Genomic DNA, 18498 nt, shown 5'->3' on the forward strand with positions numbered 1-18498 from the left:
TTCCTTTTAACTAAGTATCATGAGGCACTGCAATGTTTAAACTTTAAAATAAACAATCCCATAAACCAGAAGTCATGTCCCCTCAAGATCAAATTTTCCATATTTTAGTTTCCTTGTAAATCAGAGAAAATGAGGGGTTTATTCCACAGGCTTTTAGAAATAAAACAAGCTGGCCTAGGTCTTTAAAAGCTAGGTAACTAAGGGTTCTTTTGAAAAGTTACAGTTTCCATGACCTTTGTTCCTTGTATAATAAATAGACTGCATTTTCCTGGTTTCTCATTTACAAGACAGAGAAAATCCAAACAACAAAATTATCCAAGTCTTATACTGAGGCCAAACAATCTCTACAGGTTATTAAATCAGGAAGACAGTCAAGAGAATTAGAGACAGCTCCTCTTACAACTAGAGGTGAGCTTGAGCTTATACTAGGGTGTCAAATAAGGGAGTGTGTGCAAATTGCCTGCAGTGTGAGTTTTCATTAAACTGTCTTTTCTAATCCATTTCCTCAATTAATAGACACTCAGCTACAGAAACACTGAATCTCAAAGCTGGTTGTAGCTGTGAAGATAGAAAACATTCTGTTCTTTCTCTCAGCAGACCACAGAAACAACTTTTTCAACGAAACATCCCCTACATAAATGAGCAAACCTCCAGATGGCTAAGTACTGGCACGTGCCAAGGAACAGGCTATAAGTGAATGTTATTCGCAAAAACATTCCAACAAGTGTTTGAATGTAGCCTGTAAGTTCAGATACGCCCCCTATAAAACTGGGTAACACTGGGTAACGACAGGCAGGCACGAGAAGAACCGCAGCTAGAGAAGGCCAGGAGCCAGCCTCCAGTGATTTATTAATAGTAATCAAGCCACTACCAACAATAATAGCATGTAACATTTGGGTGTTTCCTATGTACTAAAGAGTATCTAATTTAATCTTATCTCATCAATCCTATGAAGTAGGTACTGTTACTCTTCATAACTGGGAAAGAGAGGCTCAGCAAGGTTCATCTACTTGTCAGTCACACAACTAGTAAGTGAGGGTGTAGCACAGACCCCCAAGGCCCATGCTTGTCTCTGCACTAAACTGTGTGTGCTAAACAGCCATGGAAACTCAGAAAAAGGGAAGGTAGTTTTGACCAGGGAAGGCAGAAAGGCAAGAATCAGGCTGGGTCTGCAAAGGCAGGCAGGACTTGGGCAAGCAGAGAGGTACGGAAAGGTCCATGTGAGCAAAGGCACACAGAAGAGGAACACAGAGGCAGAATCTTGGACAGCCACACAGACGGTGCTAATTATAACCCCCTCTCGTCCATCTGGCAAGATGGTGTTACAGAAACTGGAAGATGAGATACGTGAGAGACAAAGATAGAAGTCTAGTCCCAGCTCTGCCTCTTGCCATCATATGGCCTTAGGTTAGACACTTCTCGCTGAGCCTCATTCTAGTCTGTCAGATAAGAACTGTAATGTGCTGTCAGGTTCAGCTTAGCTAACATAATAGCTTATGCTATTTTATCACTTATAATCTTATAGTATATATAGATTTCCTTTGCAAGGAAGATATGTAGTAGCTGCTCAATCAGCAGGTATGGATATGGAATTGTCATTCATTCCTCCACCTCAAAAAATATTTACGGGGCACTTTTTATGCACTAAACCTATATCAAGTGCTGAAGTTCTAGAAATAAAAATATGGATCCGACCTCCTAGATGCTAAATATAGAAGGACAGAAAAATACAAACAAATAATTACAACACCTTGTGAATGTTTAACAACAAATGCTTGTACAGAGTGTGAGTGCGAAGTGACTGATTAACTCCACCCGGCGGGGGTGAGGGTGGTCACAGGGGTTTTCAGAAGAGTGACCCTGCCCAAATGAGTCTTGAAGGAAATGTAGGGTTGTGCCAGGTAAGGGAGGGGAAGGGGCATTCAGGAACAACCAATGGCTAAGTGTGACTGAGATGGAAGATTCCACAATAGAGGAGGCTACGGAGGGACTAGGAGCAGATGGCAGAGGGCCGAGCAGCTAGCCCCGCTGCAGTCGGGTGAACACGCCAGGGTCCGGGCACAAACACCAGGTGGAAACCATAAACCGGGTTCCGAACACTGCTCCCGTCGGGGCCAGCTCTGGAAGTGAGCGGCTACGGCCACAGAAGGAAGCCAGGCGGGCGGGGGGGGGGGGGGGGGGGGGGCAGGCAGTGGCTGGAAGATCCTGCCGGACGGGGAAGATTCCGTGGAGGCCACTGGGCCACGTGCCTCGAGGACCTGAGGCTATTCCACAGGAAGACAAAACCCAGGAGGAGCCCACACAGCCATCGTCGGACCTCTGTAGGACATCGCCTGAGAAAAGAGAGCAAAAATGGTGGCAGGGGCTCCGAGGAGGAGAACTGGAACTGGTCCTCGGAAGTCACAGAGGTCTGAGCTCAGCTGGAGAAGGAATTACACGGTGACAGGCGCCGGAGGGGGCATGCTCACAGCCTCTCCCGTGACAGCAGCAGGGCCCACGGCGCCCGGCGGCCACTCTCTCCGAGGCCGAGCACTGGCACTCAGAACCACCTCCACCACCAACCGCCCCGGGGGGGCCGGGGACCCGAGGGGGCGTGTCAGCCGGGGTGGGGGGCCTCAGGGGAAACATCCTCCTCCCTGTTAAGAGGGTCCCCTCCTGCCTGAGACCGTGTCGTGTGAGAAATATGCTGAGCACAGGGCTGCGACCTTGCATGTGAAGGCGGACGTGTGGCCCCAGGGCTTCTGAATCACTCGTCCTAGAACCTCTCTCCTCCAGACTTGTGGCCTGAAGGAAGGGGCTTGTTAGCTGCAGCTGAAAAGCCGGGCCTGACACAGCCGAACACTCCGAGGTGCTCAGAGACCGCGTGCGCAGCTTCAAAGAAAGGTCTTGGGCAAGGGCTTGGCAGGGAGACTGTAAGCAGAGTCTGGCAAGAGGAAACGTTTCTATCCCAAGATTTTACAGACCGTTTTACCATCGTACCTTCTCATAATGTTACTCAGCATCACCAAAACAATTCGAGTGGAAGGAGAAAAGGAATAAATAGAAATAAAATGCTGTATATTTGGGAGAAGATGAAGGATAGAAGGCAAATGAAATGGGTGTCATAAGTACAGAAAAGGGCCTTTGGTTAAAAAAATAATAATAATGGTCTCTGCGAATTTATGAATGATGCTCCAAAGTTTAAAGAAAGTTAAAAAAAAAAGACCCATGAGGCCAGAGTAGCTCTGATGGAGTCTGAAGCAAAGACAACGCAGAAGAAGGGAAAGACAGTAAAAATAGAAAATGTAAGTTTCTGACTATAGCCAACATTAATTTGAGAAATAACTTTTAACGGAAAGTTGGGTCATTAAAAAAAAAAAAAATCCTGGCCGGAGGGGATCCTACTACCTATGGTTAAAATAAGAAAAGTGACAAAATATGTCAGTTATTATTAACAAAGAATTTCAAGGCCAGGCTAAATATACTCTCCAGAGACCTTTGCATGGTCTTCAGTTTGATGAATATTTTTATTCCTGACATCCCTCCTCTCCTAAAAGACTCCTATTTGCTATCATCAGTCCTTTTTGGTGGACTCCCATTTCACTCCGTATTTACAGGTCCTGGAGATGTGCACTGAAATAAGCTGCATGCAAAAGAAGATTAAAAATAAGACACGGTGCTTAATGCTCTCAAGATAACCACAGCTGATGGAAAAGGACGACACATCCAAGAGACACAGCAGAAGGGAAGCGTCCGCTGTGCTGGCAGGTGTAAGGGAGGGGTCGGGCAGGAGACGGAGGCTGAGCTGGGCCTTGAAGGGCAGGCAGGATTTTGAGAGGCAAAAAGGCTGAGGTTACAACCCAAATAAATCACACAATTAAAAGCAAGCAAGGAATGAGTTTTTACCCTGTCAAACTGTCAAATACCAGGAACAGACAACACTTCTGGGAGGAGTGTAAACTGGTACATTTGTGAAGGACAACTTAAGCAGTACATATACAAAGTTTTTTGAATGTTCACATTCTTTTATTCAGCAGTTCAAGTTACACGTACAGCTCCTAAAGAAAAAACCACGATATTTTGTACCATGTGCATATATCACATACTCAAAAAAAATTTTGTTAACTTAGGAACAATTTAAGAATTATCATGGTGTGGGGAAAGATGATTCAGTTATATGGATGTTCACCACAACATTATTTATAATAGTCAAATGTCATCAGCAAATGGTTAAATACTATCCCCATAAAATGTAATAGTATGAAGTGTTTCCAGTAATGAAGTACATTAACTGACATGGAACATGTTCACCTAAGTTCTAAAAGCAGGTTTCAGAAAAATGTACTGTAGGAGTCCATCATTTGTTTGTTTTCAATGTATAGATATGTCCTCAGAAAAAATGACAGGAAGGATACACAAACAACAACAAAACCAGTGATTTTCTCTAAGTATAAAATAGCAGATAATTTTTATTTTACGTTTGCTTATCTGTATTTTCTACTTTTTCAGAGTGAATGTAATTTTCACATTAAGAAATAACATGGAATTATGTAAATTTTCTAAGATATTCGAGTACAACTTTAGTCTTTTTATGGCACTATTCCACAAAAGCTGTTGTGTGATACAATGTTTTATAAGATGACACCGAATGCCACTGCTTAGTCATCTCTCCACATTTTTTTGAAAGGGTGGAAATAACTACAGGGAGGCAGGAGAAGAAGGCAGATTGTTTTAGCAGACCCCATTCTCAATCTTTCATTTTGGTTTCAATATTGATGTGGGACACCTCTCCTGAGACTGTTTTACTTCACACACCACCTTCCTCAGAGAAGGTGGCTGGCTTTCTCTCTGCTCTGGCTCATTCTTCGGCCTTCAGATCCTTAAATGTTTTCTGATCATCTGCAAAAAGAAGTATGCCCTCTTCATTTCACATCAGTTAGGGAAACTGATAGGCAAAGATTAAATTAAAACCTGAGGGAGTTCTGGCCGCCAGACCCCACCACTTCTGAAGCCCCTTCTGAGGTGTGGTAACCCCAATGGAGCCTGGGGAGGTCTCCCAGTGGGCAACAACAAAGCAGACCCAAAAAAAGAGGCCTTTCTTTTGTCCTTACAGGCAAATGACAACCAATTCCTTAGGTTTTCATCTTTATAAGTGACTACGAACCACATCACAATAACCTATTCATTGAGGTATTAAGAGATAAAATTTGGTGTTCATTAGCCAAGTTAGATGTTAGTTAGATGTTACTACAGTTAGAAATACATTTTGTCGTCCATACTAAGAAAAACATGCTACATCATGAACCAGAATATATGCATATCCCAAATATAACTGAAACACAAGTTTGACGTACTTATTCTTACTGCATGAGCCACTGTTACTTTATAGTCCATCTCATTTTAAAATAACCGAGAGTGGGGCCCCTGGGTGGCTCAGTCTGTTGAGGGTCTGACTGTTGATTTCAGCTCAGGTCACGATCTCAGGGTTGTGAGATCGAGCCCTGCCTTGGGCTCCATGCTCGAGCGTGGAGTCAGCTTGAGGTTCTCTCTCTCCCTCTGCCCCTCCCCCTGTTCTCTCTCTCAAAATAAATAAATAAAATCTTTAACAACAACAAAAGAATGGCTTTAAAAATTAACTAATGAATTAAAGTAAAGTTTGTTTCGGCCCTCCTTCTTGAGAGGTGGGGGTCTTTGTTCCCTTCCCTTGAACCTGGACAGGCTCATAACTGCTTCAACCAACTGAGAACACTCACTCCCCAAACACTTCCCTGCAGGAACCTGGCCACCATGCTATGCGAGGTCCAAGCCACTGGGAAAGACTACATATAGGCACTTTGGTCAACAGTCCCAGCTGATCCCACCAGCTTTGGAGGCACAGCAGGCCCAAGGACCAGACATGTGAGTGAAGGGGTCTCAGAAGGATTCTAACTCACAGTCACTGGAGTCATCCCCTGCCAGCTGAGGCCCCAGGTGTCACAGAACAGAGGCAAGCCACTCCCTATCAGGCTCTGTCCAAATTCCTGGGCCAGAATCCACGAGCATAATAAAATGTCTATTGTTTAATGCCACTAAGTTTGGGGTGGTTTGTACCAGAGCAGTAATGACTGGAACGATAGTGCTAGGCATAACCTGCAAAACTGAGGTCGTGATCCATTAGTGGGCAGTTTGACAAACGCTGTTCAGAGGACACTAATTCAGTACGTGAAGCTTGGCATTCAACCCTGCAAAGTTCTCTGTGAATCTATGCATACTCCGGTTGTAACTGGGAATGGATAGGATGGGTTGGGTAGGGTAAGGCAGAAAGTTGGGTTTTGGCCCCATATGAACGAGCCAGCATCAGAAAGGCTTGAGATTCATGGGAGCCAAACTCTGAAGCACAGGAAGGTCACACTGTTCTGGTCTGAGTCTCAAGGTGCTCCCAACCTCCTACGGATGGTCCAATGTCCCTGCATAACTATCTGCCAAAACAGATACTTAAGGTCCCCATGCCCCAAAAATGTTTTCGGTCTAAAGGCTACCTATTTACTTCTATCCACTTTCAACACTGTTGAGCCTATCTACAGTTTCAGGCTTTTCTGTTAATGGATAACTTTCATCTAAATATAAACTCAAGCTTAATCTGTTAAGGATTAGCAGATTCTTAAAAAAAAAAAAGGGCAGGGAGAGTAAGAAGCATTTTTGGTGGAAGGAGAGTGTCCCGCAGGCCTAGGGCCAGAGAACTTTTATTGGTTAAACAGGCTTTTGGTTTCTTTCTTTAAATGTCGCTAGTTAGGTTAATATTACAGTACTCGTCCTGAGGCAAAAAAAACCAGGAAATTCATGACGAGGACCGGACTCCCAGGAAGGACAGCCTGGGAATGGGAGCACTAAGGAAACTTCCCAAAAGGAAGGGAAGCTCTTTGAGCAAGTGCGCCTCATGCAAGGAGCTCATCTCAAGGACCCGGCCTCAAGGGAGTACCCCTTGAAAGGAAAGGTCCAGATCAGAGAGGAAATGGGAATGGGCCCTCAGGGAACCCTCAAGTCAGAGTTCAGTTGACTTCAAGCACTTATGGTGGCCTTGGGATATGAAAAGCATATTTCTATTATATTCTCAGTGCCCACAAAAGCAAGAACAAACACCTCTGAGCTTGAGACGGCAGAAGAAAAGATCAAGCAAAAAGAAGAACTGGAAGCCACTCAAAGACCCTAGACTTAACTCATTTATGCACAGCGTGTCTCTCCCTAACCTATAAAGGAAAATGTTTCACTATTACTCCAGATAAACCTGGTTCCGTTTCTGTTTGTTTGTTTTGTTTTTAACTTGGATGTGCTATTCTTCACTGAATTCTTTAATGTGTAATGCATACGGGTCAATAAAAGTGTCTAAAAACCTGTATCTGGGGCAATTGGTAAGCTAAAGTCACTGCTCAAAAAAGCACCTAACCACCAGCCCAGCGGCTGCAGCCTGTTAGCAGACCGAAGCCAACAAGCACCAGCACGAGACCCACCAGCAGCAGAGAAACTAGCCTGGGTCCCGACTGCTGCCTGGTATGTAGATACTCAGTAAGAATCAAGAGAAGAATGAAATGCATCGACAAACAGGCTGAGAAATTCTTGGCACCTGGGGAAGACTGAATACAAACAAGTTTCTTTTTTACCTCTTCTACGACTTGTACAGAAAAGCAAAAGGGAAGTTAACAAAACAAAAACAAAAGCCTAAGCGGAATGGACAGATGGACTGTGGCCTGCATAGAAATTATAGGTGGTCACTATGAAACAACTCTCTTCATCTGCATGGAATCTGGCTAAGGCCAAACTAAGAAAGGGCCGTGTGACTTCAGAAAAAGATTCAAGATGAGCTGACAAAAAAGCAAAGTCACCCATGAGGGAGAGAAATAATAAACCAACCAAATTCACTTACTAAGTAGCAATTTCCTACGGGTCAACCAAAGAGATGCCAGGCACTGTGCCAGAGTTGCAAAGATACAGCCCCTACTCCACCAAGGTGGTCATGGTCTGGAGGAGAACGACAAGCAGACAAGGACAAAATGGTATGCTACCTGCTAAGTCAGAGGTAAGCACAGACCACAGCATTCAAGAAAGATTCTTGGGAGAAGTGATCTCATTCTTGAAGGGCCAGCAGGAGTCAGCCAGGCAGAGAAGGGGGCTACAGGAAGAAGAAATAACCAGCAAAGATCTGACGGCCAACCCGTCTGGAAAGCTGAACAAACGCCTCTCTCCACTAGCTCCAAGGCATCTTTGGAGGCTTGGAGACAGCCAGTGCCAGCCATCCTAATCCCTTGGCAGACAAAACGCCATGCTGACATCATGCTTCATTCCCGCTCACCTCCACCTCCTTCTCTGAATATTCCAGCACCTCCCTGAACACCTGGAACATGGTCATCCCCTCTCCACCAGTGTCCCACCATCAACCTGCTGTCAACATCCATGTAAATAAGCCATCCAGCAACTCCCACAGGTTCTGTTACAAGCCTGTGATTTTCACCTCTACCCTACTCCATTCCAGCCCCTCATGAGCCAGAACTGTCCCACGATGGAAACACTCAACTCCAATATCCTACTCTCTGACCAATATACCCATTCTGCCTGCTCAGTGGAACCCTTATTCTTCTTCTTAAAATTCTCTTCCAATCCATTCACTCTTCTACTTTCTTCCCAATTTACCACCTCTCCTATCCTGTACAAACCACCCCTCCTGATAAAGTGCTACCCTCTCATTTCACCTTCTGCTCTCCCACCTCCCTTTCCCTGCTAACACAATGTGGGGCAAATTATGTGCCCTAATCAACACAACTGTTCATTTCCTATGTTTCTACACCTGGGATGCTGGGCCTTACTGGAGAAAATCACACAGCTTTGTAGACTGAGGCCACCAAGCATGCATGGTCTCTACCCCCAGCTGCTTGGAAATCTCTCTATAGGCCCCAGATAGCTCTTATCCCCCCACATCTCTTTCCCTATTCAATGATGTCTTCACGGTTTGTGTCCCCTCACTCCTAGGATAGGACCACACTTCTATTTCATAAAGAAAAATAAGGCAATCAGGCAATAATAACTCCTTACAATTTGGGCCTTCTCCTAACCTGCAAAAACGGTAGCATTCACTTCCATGTACACTTCCTTTCTTATAATGTCTTCCTAAAAGAAATGTCCTTCCTCTTGCCCAGAGCTAATCCTATCACCTAAGCCCACCTCTTCAAGGATCGCAACAACAGTCCCTCTGTCCTAACTGGCAATCTTCTCCTCTACCGACGCTTGACGCTTTCCCTTCAGTATGTAAACATGCGCATCTATCTGCCATTTAACAAAATGAACAAATCTTCCCCAGACCCTGTTAGATGGAAATCCAATGCATGCTACCATGCCATAGACCCTTCTGAAAAAAGCAGTCTCAGCTGGTTTCTTCTAGTTGATAACGCTATGCTTGTTCTGTGCCACAGACATCAGACAAAACCACTCCCAATACCCAGACGTCGTTGGTAGGCTGTGGAATAGTGCTGGAGCGGAGAGGACAGCAGACAAGCAGAGGCAGCTTGGTGCCCAAACCACAGGAGGGGTGAGAACTGGACCCAAGCAGGTCTTCTCTCAGGAGAAAGGTGAAGCAGGCATGCATGTTGGAGTAAAGCTGCTCTTTGCCAGAACGCCGCTGTATCTCAGTTAAAAGACCTGAGGCTGACTGCAAGTTGCTGTCATGCCAAAACATGCTAGCCAGCATTTAAAACTCACCATTTGGTAACCATTATGGTAATAAACATTTCAGGCAAAAATCATCAATAGATGATAAAACTAGTTGGTGAAAAGTTTAATGAGAAAAAGGATATTTACATAGTCTCAAAATATCTGCCCAGAAGATATTCACGGATTTCAAAGGGAAAAATAGGAAACCCACAAGACACTATCTTAATCAAGGAATCCCAGCGAACAGCACCAGGAATGGAAAAGGGGACATAACGTGCCTTCCAATATGATGCACTGAGAAGGCCATAACATGTCTGTGGTATTCCTGCCAAAAATGCATGACCTGAATCTATCATAGGGAAACAGCAGACAAACCTAAAATAGGGAAAATTCTACAAATAACTGGCCTGTACTCTTCCAAAATGTCTAGATCCCAATATAAACACCAAGGGACGTTCTCTGATTAAAGACTAAAGAGACATGACAACTATATGGGTGATCTTGGATTGGATCCTAGATTAAAAAATAATTTTCCTTGGGGCACCGTGCAGTTGGTGGGCATCCAACTCTTGGTTTCAGCTTGGGTCCTGATCTCAGTGTTGTGGGATCAAGCCCTACACGGGATCCCAGCTCAGCAAAGAGTCTGCTTGGGATTCTCTTTCCCTTGCTCCCTCTACCCCTCCCACTAATGCTCTCTTTCTCTCTCAAATGGGTATGCAAATCTTTAAAAAATAATAACAACATTAATTTTGCTTTGTTATAAAGGAAATCAGTGAGACAACTGGTAAAATCTGAGTAAGGTTTATGGAATAGGTAACAGTACTGTAACAATATTAATTTCATTATTCTGATATCAGTATTGATTATAGAAAACGTCCTCGTTTTGAGGAAATACATAATGAAGTATTCAGGGGTAAAGGGACATAATGTCTGCAACTTACTTTCAAATGATTCCAAAAATAATTATAATATGGATATAGGCAGAGAATAAATGATAAGAGCACACAGTAAAATGTGAACATTTGGGCAATCTGTGTGAGGAGTATCAGAAATTCTTTGCACTACATTTTTTCCAACTTTTCTGTAAGTCTGAAATTATTTCAAAATTTAAAAATAGTTTTTTGTTTAAGCCCCAAATTGCAAGAAGTACAAGGAAAAAGCGGCCAAAACCACAACTGTGCCACTCTCCTTCTTTGGCAGACTGGGCACATACCAAATAAACACAGACAGGACTTGGAAGATTAATAAGCGAATTTAACTGATATACTTAGAACTTTGTACCTGAGAGAGAATATGTATTATTTGCAAATGACTGTGGACATTTAAATAAAGAGGCAATAATGAGCCTCCTTCTTGGACTCGTTCCTGACTTTAATGGTGGCTCCATTTCTGGCGTGAATCACCACATCAACCACAGAGTGCCAGGAGAAAGGGGCTAAGAGAACCCCAGCCACAAGGACTCGAAAGAACCACCCCCCACACTAAGCCCTCCAAAGACCCAAGAGCTTTTTCAAAATGTCTTATTATGAAAGTTTACAAACATACACAAAAATAAAGAACAGTATAAAGAGCCTCCATATGCCCATCCAGATTCAATTATTATAATTTTGACACACTCGCTACATCTACCCTTTTTTTGCTATAGTTTTTGGGTTTTGTTTTGTTTTTTTACTTCACACACAGTGAGGATTAAGGAGGGCATTTGTGGTGAGGAGCACCGGGTGTTGTATGTAAGTGCTGAATCACTAAATTCTATACCTGCAACTAATATTACACTGTATGTTAACTAACTGGAATTTATTTTTTTTTAAGATTTTTTATTAGACAGGGAGAGAGTACAAGCAGGGGGAGTGGCAGGCAGAGAGAGAGGGAGTGGCAGGCTCCCTCCCACAGGGAGCCCGATGCGATGCGGGACTCCATCCCAGGACCCGGGATCATGACCTGAGCCAAAGGCAGACACTTAACCATCTGAGCCACCCAGGCACCCTGACTAACTGGAATTTAAATAAACACTTGGAAAGAAAATAAAGCAAAAAAAAAAAGTAGGCGGTTGGAGATTTTATGCTTTACCTGGCATTGTGAACCTGTATTAAAATAAATGTATAATGAAAAAATATTTTTAATAATAAAATATCACAAGTAGGGGCGCCTGGGTGGCTCAGTTGGTTAAGCGACTGCCTTCGGCTCAGGTCATGATCCTGGAGTCCCTGAATCGAGTCCCGCATCGGGCTGCCTGCTCGGCAGGGAGTCTGCTTCTCCCTCTCCCACTCCCCCTGCTTGTGTTCCCTCTCTCGCTGTGTCTTTCTCTGTCAAATAAAATAGAATCTTTAAAATATATATATATATATATATATATATATATATCACAAGTAAGTTTGAAAAATCATCTGGCATCTTGCTGTTTCTATAGAGGGACAACTTAGATCTTACTCATCAGCCTGCTGAACTGTTCCTTTTTCAGAAACAGACACCATCCAAAAATTTTCTGATACCCTTATTTTTAACTGTTGTGTCTTGCTGAATCAAAGCAACTGAGTTTGATACAAGTTCAATGTCATTTCCTTCAAGAATTAACTCATCATCCTGGGCTTGACATACTGAACAAGAAACACCTGGCCTCATCCAAACCCTGCAGATGTATTTTTCACCTAAGAAATTTTGAATTTTTTTTTTTTTTAAGATTTATTTATTTGACAGACAGTGAGAGAGGGAACACAAGCAGGGGGAGTGGGAGAGGGAGAAGCAGGCTTCCCACGGAGCAGGGAGTCCAATGCGGGGCTCGATCCCAGGACCCCGGGATCATGACCTGAGCCGAAGGTAGACGCTTAATGACTGAGCCACCCAGGCGCCCCAAAATTTCGAATTTCAACAAGAGAACCATTCTCCCGAATAACAATGTTGATGGGGAAGTGAGCCTACACGGACCTCATCTTGTAACGGAAGCCCAGTTTCATGCCCTTAATCAGGTTCTGCATGTGACTACAGACAGAAAAGAACTGGCTACGGTTCGTACTATCTCCCCACCATTTGTCAACTCGGAGCCTCTTCTTTCTGAGGAGACCGAGTCCTACACTGAAGTGATTGAAGTCCCTCTGCAGGGCTCCTCTGGGGCCCCTCACAATAACAGTGTGTCCCTTCAGAGTGATGTCGACATTTTCTGGAATGTCGACAGTCTGCTGAGAATGGCCTTCATTCTTTCTCACAGGAGATGTGGCAAAGAGAGTGCTATCGTATTTTAAAGCAACTCTCTAACATTTTTCACCCTGAAATACTTCTGTGTATGTACAGACTTTTCTTCCCAACCACAATTCCACTATAACTAAGTAAAAAATAATCCCTTAATATCCTCTATCACCCCTGCAAATTTCCTTGACACAGGAGCTTTGAATGCCCAAGTTCCTCCCCCCAGAATGGTGGACTCCAAGCAAACGTGCTCCCTGTGGAGGGCAGCCTCTTTAGACAAGGAAGCCAGGAGCCTTGACCACCCCACACAAGGAACCACCTGCTAGCAGCCTCTGGAACAAGGACAACTTTCTATGTGAAGCAAAAAAATGAAAATCTATTTTAAAAACGGAGAAAAATATTGCCATTATAGGGTCAAAGAGTAAATACCCTTCATAAAGGGTACTTATATTCCAAAATAAAAATAATCAAAGAACATAAAGAATTGAGGGTGCCTGGGTGGCTCAGTCAGTTAAGCATCTGCCTTCAGCTCAGGTCATGATCTCAGAGTCCTGGGATTGAGTCCCACAGGGTCCAGCTCACATGGTGCGGCTCCCTGCTCAGCAGTGAGTCTGCTTCTCCCTTGCCCTCTGCCCCGCCCCCGCCACACTCGAGTTCTCTCTCTCTCAATAAGTATGTAAAATCCTAAAAAATGATAATAAATAAATAAATATATATATATATAAAATGCCTCAAAGAATTGGCAAAGGAGGGGCACCTGGGTGACTCAGTTGTTAGGTGTCTGCCTTCAGCTCGGGTCATGATCCCAGGGTCCTGGGATCCAGCCCCACATCAGGCTCCCTACTCAGCGGGAAGCCTGCTTCTCCCTCTCCCACTCCCCCTTCTTGTGTTCCCTCTCTAGCTGTCTCTCTCTCTGTGTCAAATAAATAAATTAAATTAAAAAAAAAAAAAAAAGAATTGGCAAAGGAAATATCAACTCTGAAATACACATGACAAAAATTCAATCTTACTAATAAAGAAATAAATATTCAAATAATGCTATTTGTCATCTAAATTAGCAAAGGTTTTTTGGGGAAAAAAAAGGATAGTAAAAATTTGTCTCTGTAAGTGGGTAACAAGTTTTCTGGAGAACAATTTGTCATATGTTCCAAAATCTTTATTCTCTCCCAGGAACAGTCCTAAGCGGTCATAAAAACTATACACATAATTGTATAAATAAGGATTTCATAGCAATAGGACTTATCTCTAATGTCAAAGAAGATTTGGGGCAGGGGTGCTGGGGCAAGAGGTCTAACCACCTAAATGTCCACCAGTAAGAGGCTGGTTAAATAAAATCATGGCATGTCCTACAATGGAAAGAGTGGACACTGGTATCACACTACTGACAGTGTGGCCCATGGACCAACTGTAACTGGCCCTCAATGAAATAAAAGAGTTTAAGCCAGAGTGTGAATTAACCACACACAAAAAACTGTAAACAGCAAGATATTCTCATTTAAGAAACCAGTGTGTTGATCTACATCTGGCATAAATACCTGATCTTATCCAAAACAGCAAGAAACAGTCCACATGCTCCTTTGTATAGCACCTCTAGATCCCACCTCCAAAATATATCCCGAGTTTGCCCACATCCCTCCACACCTATGTCATAAACACAGACGACCTCTCCAACTGGACAGCGGCAGAAATCTAGTTGTGCCCCTGTGACCCATTTTTCCAGAGTAGCCACAGTGATTTTATTCCCAGCTTTATGGAGATATCATCAAGTTCATCATTTTGAAATGCCCATCAAACCATGCTTATTCAAGGTATGTTACAAATATAGTTTAAAATCTTAATGAAATCAACAATTTTCCGGAAATAAACTGAAATTTATAAAAGTAGAATAAAACCAGAACAGGCCAGTAACTATAGAAGAAACTGAAAATCTTAAAGAATTAGCACCAAAAGAGGTTCTCAACTGTGGCAGAGACTTTCACATGCTTACCCGTATCTGGCTCTCCTCTTTCCTGACACGCTGGAGGATCCCCTTCCTTCCCCGTACGGTCAGGCCGCTGACTAGCTCTACCCAGCAGACTGTGAGCTGAAGTGACGTGTGTCACTGAGGCATTTCACTGACGCCACGCGAGGATCTTTTGTCCCCACCACGGCAAACCCTGAAACCAGGTGTTGGCACAGCAATATCACAATGATAAAGACTAAGTTTTCCATTTTCAAACCCCCTTTAGTATTTTTTTCTATGCAACTATTCTCAAAATTAGAATTACACAGTAACAGTTTTCTACTGTGTTTATCACTCACATGTTAAGTATTTTCCTTGTCAAATAGTTGAAAATAACTAATTTCATCGACTGTCGATATAATAATTAAGATATTATACTACAGAGTTGGGAGTAGAAATAATCACATTTACTACAAATGTTGAGTATATCTCACCCACACTTTGAAAAGCAAAACAAAAGGCAAAACAAAAAACAAAAACTTTCTCCACATAATTTCCTTCTTCTATTCCTTTCATTGCATGTAAAAGTCTGCTAAATCTTATCAGAGAAAAATTAGAACTTTCTCACCAAAGTTAGAAACAAACACTACTGTATAATAAAAACAAAATGCTATCTTCTCTACTTTCTAACACTGCCCTGGAGATGCTATCCAATGCTATCCAATGCAACTAGAGAAGAGGCTGCAATTAGTGGTCTAAGAATTGGGAAAGAAGTAAAATTCTATTCACAAATAATATAATGACATGTCCTGGAAAACCCAAAAGAATTGATAGAGTATTACAAATCAGAGATTTAGAAAGCTACACAATAAATATATCAAAACCAACAGGCTTCATTTACAAAAGGAAAATTCTGTTAGAAAATACAATGAAGAGAGAACCCTACTTACGAAAGCAAAAAAATAGTAAAATATCTAAGAAGAAGCTTAAGAAGAACCTCTGAAGAGAGGTATAAAAACACTGCCCGCAAAAACACAACAAATTTGAACAAATGGAAAGACATACCATGTTCTTGGGTAGGAATATACAACATCACAAAGATGTCAGTTCTCCCTGTACTAATTTATAAATTTAACACAACCCCAATAAAAATAACTTCAAGGTTTTTTTTCCCCAGAGCTAAACAAGCAGATTATAAAGTTCATCTATAACAAATATGTAAGAATAGGGAAAGAAATGAGGAAGGTTAGCCTTACCAGATATTTAAAAAGCATAGCAGGGGCACCTGGGTGGCTCAGTCAGTTAAGCACTGCCTTCAGCTTAGGTCATGATCCCGTGGGTCCTGGGATCGAGCCCCGCATCAGGATCCCTGCTCAGTGAGGAGTCTGCTTCTCCCTCTCCCTCTCCCCACCCGCACCCTGCTTGTGCTCATGAGCTCTAATAAATAAAGTTTAAAAAAAAAAAAAAAAGCATAGCAATGGCACACAAATAGACATAGAGACTAACGGAAAAGAATAAAAAATCCACAAATGGATCCAATTTTGTATGAAATTTATCATAATGGTAACCTATCAAAACAGTGAAGAAAACAGACTTATTAATAAATGGTGCTGGGAATAATTCAATAGCAGTATAGGGGGAAAGTGGATCTATTCTTCACACACCAGGATGTGTACATGGGTAAATATTTAACAACCTGGCAATGAGGGAAACTTTCCCACTATGACTCAAACTCCAGACACAGTAAGTATTAGCAGAATTACACAAAAATTTATTAATTTGCATGACAAGACACCTTCTGCAGAGTAAGAAGGAAAATGATTAAAATATGTACAATAGAGAAATGGCATCCAAAAATGGAAGAAAAAGACAATCCTTTGGAGAAGGGTTCTAGAGGAAAAGGAACAGTAATTCACGGAAAAAAGAACACAAATGACCCCTAAACATGTGAAAAGATATATGGCCAATCAATCTCAATCAGCATATGAGAAATACAAATAAAATGTCAAAACTACAGTGAGGTACCACAAAATCCTACTCTGAAGCAAAACAGTAGGGAAACAATTTCTGATACCCTGCTTGTGAAAATGCAAAATGGTACAATCCCTAGAAGGGGGGATTCAGCAACAACTAGCAAAATTACATATGCAATTATCCTTCAGCCCAGCAATCCCATTTGTAGGAATCTATCCAAAGGGTACTCTAATAATAATAATAATAATAATAATAATAATAAATAATAAAATAAAAAGGATATATCCACAAAGCCATCTAATAATAAATCCAGAAACAATCCGGTTATTCACCAACACAGGCTGGTTGACTAAGGTGTGGTGGACCAGCCCAGGAGCAGTGTACCACTACAAAAACAGAAGAAGAACTGGGGCAAACTAAAACATGGATGAACCTGGAAAACATGATGCTAAGTAAAAAAGGGCTAAACACAAAGGCCAGAAAGTATACGATTCCATTAAAAAAGAAATGTCCAGGGGAGGCTGGGAGGCTCAGTCAGTTAAGCATCTGACTTCGGCTCAAGGTGTGATCTCAGGGTCCTGGGATCAAGCCCCGAATGGGGCTCCCTGCTCAGCGGGAAGCCTGCTTCTCCCGCTCCCTCTGCCCCTCCCCCCACTCATGTTCTCTCTCGCTTACTCTGCCCTATCAAATAAATAAAAAATCTTTAAAAAATAAAATAAAATAAAATGTCCAGAATGGGCAGATCAGAAGAGACAGAAGGCAGATTGGGGTTTGCAAGGGGCTTCGGCACTGGTGGGAGGGACCAGAGCGAATGGGGGCTGACTGCTAATGGCTACAGGGTTTCTGTGATGAAAATATTCTAGAATTAGGCAGATAATGTATTCACAAAGTTGTGCAACCATTACCACTAAGACAACACTGAATTGTACACTTTAAAGGGGTGAGTATATGAATTAGATCTCAATTCTTGAAAAAGAATTCCTGTCCATACAACGATGGCATGATCTCAAGGATATACTGTTAAGTGAGCAAAGCAAAGCAAAGAGGAGTATGTTTAGTATGCTACTTATCTAACAGGGGTATAATAACTGAACATCAAAATAGATTAAATGCAAAAGGCTGAAAGACATCAAATATATTAAAATCCTTAAGTTCATAATGACTGAAAAAAATAAAATTTAGGGGCGCCTGGGTGGCTCAGTCAGTTAAGCTCTGACTTAGACTCAGGTCATGATCCCAGGGTCCTGGAAATCAGGCCTCGCGTCGGGCTCCCTGCTCAGCGGGGAGTCTGCTTCTCCCTCTCCCACTCCCCCTGCTTGTGTTCCCTCTCTTGCTGTGTCTCTGTCAAATAAATAAAATCTTAAAAAATAAATAAAAATGAAAATAAAAAATAAAATTTAACTGGTGCCCTGGGGCACCTGGGTGGCTCAGTCATTAAGCGTCTGCCTTCAGCTCAGGTCATGATCCCGGGGTCCTGGGATCGAGCCCCGAGTCGGGCTCCCTGCTCGGTGGGAAGCCTGCTTCTCCCTCTCCCGCTCCCCCTGCTTGTGTTCCCTATCTCACCGTGTCTCTCGCTCTCTGTCAAATAAATAAATAAAAAATCTTAAAAATAATTTTTTTTTAACTGGTCCCCTTTGAAGGATGCTAGAGAACCAAATCCTTATTCTAAAAACTGGTAAATGAAGGGCAAGAAACAAGCATTTATTTTACGTATGCTATTCAAATTTTATCACATAGTTAAT

At 42.5% G+C, this 18498-nt stretch overlaps 1 protein-coding gene across 5 annotated transcripts in view; it reads right to left on the reverse strand.

Moving 5' to 3' along the window:
* Positions 1 to 18498, reverse strand: part of PDE8A (phosphodiesterase 8A) — a 143416-nt gene that overhangs the window by 93226 nt on the left and 31692 nt on the right. The window lies entirely within an intron of this gene.

Source organism: Mirounga angustirostris, unplaced genomic scaffold (genome assembly GCF_029215605.1).
Source record: "Mirounga angustirostris isolate CCGP_5_RB_7025 unplaced genomic scaffold, mMirAng1.0.hap1 SCAF_9, whole genome shotgun sequence".
NCBI lineage: Eukaryota > Metazoa > Chordata > Mammalia > Carnivora > Phocidae > Mirounga > Mirounga angustirostris.